Source organism: Octopus bimaculoides, chromosome 13 (assembly GCF_001194135.2).
Source record: "Octopus bimaculoides isolate UCB-OBI-ISO-001 chromosome 13, ASM119413v2, whole genome shotgun sequence".
Lineage (NCBI taxonomy): Eukaryota > Metazoa > Mollusca > Cephalopoda > Octopoda > Octopodidae > Octopus > Octopus bimaculoides.
The window spans coordinates 54,941,894-54,947,309 of NC_068993.1; the positions used below are offsets into that span (position 1 = coordinate 54,941,894).

At 39.8% G+C, this 5,416-nt stretch overlaps 1 long non-coding RNA gene across 1 annotated transcript in view; it reads left to right on the forward strand.

Moving 5' to 3' along the window:
• The first annotated feature begins 179 nt into the window (after nucleotides 1-179).
• The window catches only part of LOC128249302 (uncharacterized), a 16,223-nt gene continuing 10,986 nt past the window's right edge, over nucleotides 180-5,416 (forward strand). Inside the window, exon 1 of the long non-coding RNA XR_008265401.1 lies at nucleotides 180-791. This is a non-coding gene — a long non-coding RNA (uncharacterized LOC128249302). The remainder of the gene's footprint in view (nucleotides 792-5,416) is intronic.

A 5,416-nucleotide genomic window follows, 5' to 3' on the forward strand; every position in this document is an offset into this window, starting at 1 on the left:
AAATCTACATTCTTGTTATTTTTGTTTTCGTTATTGTTTAAATCGAAGCAGGGTTATCATTTTCTGTTTCCAAAATGAAAATTGCCATTGTTTAACTTTAGTGTTGCAGAATAAAAAAATTAAAATAAAATTTTTTTTTTTTTTTTAATTTCATTTGAAGTAACTTTCTGTCTAAGACACTTGGCTGTTATAGCACTTTAGCAGTTGCATGCAATAATGCTTTTTTTTTTTTCGAGAGGAATAATTAGCATCCCCTGGTGTGGTGGATAATTAAGGGAACGTGCATGCATTCCTTTTATATTATTTCATCGATTTCTTAAAACTCATTTTTGTTACTGCCGTCCAACACAAATCTGTTATTGAGGAATCTCAGATGTCCTGTTTTGTTTCTGCTTTTCAGTTATAAAACAATATATAACTTAGTATAAACAAGAAGTTTATGCGAATATATCTATTTCCTGTTATTTTTAGCCATAAAGACATTAATTTATATAAATTCAAATTACGATGAAAGTAAACAAAGTTTGTTTTAGAAGCGTTGAGATGTATTGAAAGTTAAGGAAATGATTTTTCTCCAGAATAGATCCCTATTTTCCTCCAGAATAGATCCCTATTTGTCTCCAGAATAAAATTATTTCTTATTTTCTTCAAGAAGATCGAATTGCCATACGTCATCATCACGGTAGTTCATTGGTGGGTTTTTGAACTGAAAGTAAACGAAGTTGTTTATCAACTGTTATTCATATAAACGTCCTTGATGTATATACATGATCTTTCTCGCCAACAAAATGGTAAATATATATATATATATTTTTTATAATATTTGTTCTATGTTGTTAAGTCCTGAGCAACACCTCCCCTATCCTGTACTTTTTTGTTTATGTTCTAGGTGCTGACTACGTTATATAGCTTTTGTTGTTATTTTTTTAAAATGTGTTTGTTTTGTAAACGTAGATTTGATGGTTGGGGACAGATATCGCTGTGGTAGGCCCCTCAAGCCCACAGCCCTTCATTGTTTGTTTTGCCGTCTTAATGCTAGTCGTTTCGCTCATCACCTTAACCCCACAGGTCTTCACGGTCTGCCTTGCTGCCTAAATGCTGGTCGCTTCGCTCGTCACACTGAGCTAAACATAATCATTAAGCGGACCCTGGCTTGGGTTAATACCCCCTCAGTTCTGGAGCCGGTGGAATTCCCCAGAAGTGAAGGGAAGAGACCAGATGCTTTCATCCTTTGTCCCCCGGGTAAGAGGTAGATGTCTCACCTGGGACGTCACTGTCTGTGACTCCCTTGCTCCCTCTCACATCTTGCGGTAAATGGGGGTGGGGTGGAGGCGCAGCTTCCGTAGCTGAATGGAACAAAAGTCATAGATCGCCCAGATTTTTTTTATAGAAGTTAAAGCTAGCACTTGTCGTATGTCATATTTCGAAAGATTTGGCTCCTTCATCAGCACCCATTTAACCCCTTAACTATCCACGAACTCATTGTTTAAATAGCCACTACATATAGTGGTGTAACATTATTGGGTATGTAGTAACGCCTGCGCATGCATAGAATTAATAAAGCAAGCGTTTCCCGCTCAATTCATTCTCTTTCTCGCCTTATACTCGACAGCTTGTTATTCTCACCTCTAAAGATGTATAACTAAAGATATGTATGTTTTATCACATAAATAAATGTTGTTTAGTTTGGAGTTCAGCGTTCCGTCTATTTCTTTAATTTTATAGTAGAAAGTCAGGTATACAATCTAAAGATGTATAACCCACTTTCTACTAAAGGTACATCAATTTACATATCAAACATATTCCTAGAAGCTGGTATGTAAATATTTATAACTTGTAGGGACACGGTATTTCTTTATACGGCTGGCTGCCGACAAATTTTTCTGCTTTTAAAAAGAAAAATGGATTTTATCCTTTATATCTATACTGTTCAGTATCTATGCGTTGAATAAGATTTATCTTTCTACTTGTTCCACCATACATTTCAGCGCTTCGAAAACTAACTTGTTTGTTTACATACGGCGTATACTACAAAATATATTAAACGATTTTATAAGTCAATACCGTGTGCTACTGTCTTAGTAGCGCTCTTAAATTGTGTGTTAAGGTCATCTCTACAGACTTTCTATAGAAATTATAACCCGCACTGGTTTTGTTACAACCTTTTATATCCGAGACATCAGAGGTAAAGAAACAATGAGATTGATTACGGAAAAAATGGGTAATGGGCATATATGCCATATTTCAGGAGGTTTTGCTCTTCCATCAGCACACATCTTGAGATGTGCAACCAATTGAAACACTTGGTGTTGAAGTTGTTGTTCTAAGACACAAATAAAGGCTGCTCTTAGCTCGAGATGCAGTCAGGGACAATTCCTCCAAGCGTCAGATCACTCCCAGCATATGTCCATTCCTTGCAACTGACTTGTAAGAAAGAGGCTGATTTGAACCCACCACTTCTTGACATGATATCATTTCGTCTTCCTTCTAGTCACTCATCCTTCCTGTACACACTCGGCTGACCTAAAAATCACTGTTCCCTTTGAAATCTCTCCAGGTTCACAACGAGCTAATCACCCTGTCCCAAATGTGATGCAGCATTCCATCCACCAATACATTATTTAGAGTAATGATTGAGGTTACCCTTTCTCCCACTGCGTCGTGCAACAAAGCTTTCAGGGGATTCAACCACATTTCATCTCTGACCTGCACAGATATGACCCCTTTCACATCTGGCTGCTGCGGCATTACATTTGGGTGTCTCCATTTGTACTGGAATATAACTCTTTGTGAGACCAATTCTTTAGTTTGCCTCACTTGGGTGATATGTTGTACCAGAAGGCTGCCTCCAAAGGAGAGAGTTGTCCCCTTTCAGCCATAGTTTTCATTGTACGATGGTGCCGCTTCACAATCTTGATTCCACTGGGTCTGTATGCAGCCCTGAAGAAGCATCTTATCTCTCACCTTTCAAGCATCTCCTCCAGCTGCTATGAGTGAAATCTGTACTATTGTCCATCAATAGCTTCTGTATAGCACCCACTTTCCAAGAACACCGTATATTCAGCATTTCTGTGATTTCGGCTGCAGTCTCTGCCCTGATCTTTTCCCATATAGCCACCCACCCTGGCCCACAGTCGACCATTGAAAAGTATACCTTTCCTCGATAGTGCTTCACATCAGTTGTTAGCCTCTTTCTAGTCTTCCTCCACCCGAATTTTCCTGTTTTGTGTGCACTTGGTGCAGGGTTGGACTGACACCTGTTGCAGTTCGCTACTACCTTCCAAACACTCTGTGGTGATATTGGGGTTAACAATCCTGACTAAAAACAACGTCCTGTCACCTCACCCCTATGTGGTGTATGTTGTGCTGCCTCCCCAGTTTTGGGCTCTCCAGATGACAAGCTACAGCTACTCCACTTGGAACATCCTCTATCGTTTCCAACCAATTTAAATGGCTCTATAGGTAAGTGGTTATACACCATTAGGTGTATACCTGCTTTCCTATATTAAATTCTGAATAAACGGAACGCAGAACTCCGAACTATCAACACAACAATATTTATTTATGTAGGAAAATAGGCATCCTTAATCTTGGTTGTTGAGACGCCTTCTGTGAGAGAGCATGGTTGCTGAGATGTTGGAATGTTGATGTGAGCTGTCCCCAGAGTTCGAAAAGATGGAGAGACAGCTCGACACGTCCTTGCTCATAGCCAGCCGGCCGAGAAAGAGAATGAAAAAAGCGGGAACGTTTAGATGTCGAACTCCACGCATGCGTGGGACTACGCATGAGCACGAGACACGGCGTTACTACAGCTGTTTTGAGGGCTCTCCACCATTTGTTTTTAATAATGGTGCCTGTCAGATCCCTCTTTACTAACTCACTAATTCGGTTCCTGTATTCCTCACAGGTCAAAAAGACCTGTTGAGTTTCCAGTAATAGGGGTCTTGTCTACATATCTTATCTAAGACAAGCGGACAGGACACAAGTTTGTGATCGCTGTAGCTGACATAGTGGAACTGTGGACAACTAGCTATGTTCTTATCCTTACGTCTAACAAGCTTTGACAGGAGACAGACAAAAATGCGTGCTATCCCTTGGACCCAGAAAGTTAACCTCCCAAGCACAAGTCCGGGCAAGGTTGCTTTATGGGAGACCAGCAGTCACCCATGCATACCGGCCTCCCCTCTCCAAGCCACCAGTGTTATCCAAGGGAAAGGCAAAGGCCAATACAGCTTGGCACCAGTGACATCACAACTCATTTCTACAGATGAGTGAACTGGAGCAACGTGAAATAAAGTGTCTTGCTCAAGAACACAACACGCAGCCCGGTCCGGGATTCGAACTCACAACCTCACGGTCGTAAGCTCGATGCTCTAACCACTGAGCCATGCACCTTCACACACACACACACACACACTGAGGACACTGGCATTTTCTTTTTAGGGTAATGTTCACATTGCTTAATTAAACGGAGTCGCATGAAACAATCATACTGCATTAACTTTGGATATCCTTGTTGCTTATTTTGACTTATATATATATATATATAGCATCGAAATGTATTGTAGAAAGATAAATTTTATTCAATGCCTAAATACTGAACAGTATATATATATATATATATATATATATAAAACGGATAAAATCCTTTTTAAAAGCAGAAAATGGCTGGCTGCCTGCAAAAAGTATTTTATTCTTTATATATACTGTTCAGTATTTAGGTGTTGAATAAAATTTATCTTTCTACTTGTTCTATATATATATAACCATGGTAAAATCAGTAGTAGTGTTTTCACTCCCTATAATTTGGTCACAAATACTCAGTCATTTTAGACTGATTCATGGATGAATAACTTTTGCACCTTCTCTAGTGAATAACACGCAGTGGGTTTTCAGGATTTCTTAATATCCAAGCATGAAACCAGTTTTACAAATATAGAAAGTGAGAGAGGTTACCATGACTTTTCACAATATTTTACAGCAAACAATAAAAAATCGTTACTATTCACAGTTTAACTCAATGAACTGTATATATCTCTTTAAAGTGACATGTATTCATTTCTTTTATAATGTTTCTCAGAAAAACTATCAGCTTACAATCTCCAATCATCATCATCGTTTAACGTCCGCTTTCCATGCTAGCATGGGTTGGACGATTTGACTGAGGACTGGTGAAACCGGATGGCAACACCAGGCTCCAGTCTGATTTGGCAGAGTTTCTACAGCTGGATGCCCTTCCTAACGCCAACCACTCAGAGAGTGTAGTGGGTGCTTTTACGTGTCACCCGCACGAAAACGGCCACGCTCGAAATGGTGTCTTTTATGTGCCACCCGCACAAGCCAGTCCAGGGGCACTGGCAACGATCTCGCTCGAAAATCCTACAGGAGCCAGTCAGGCGGTACTGGCAACGGCCAC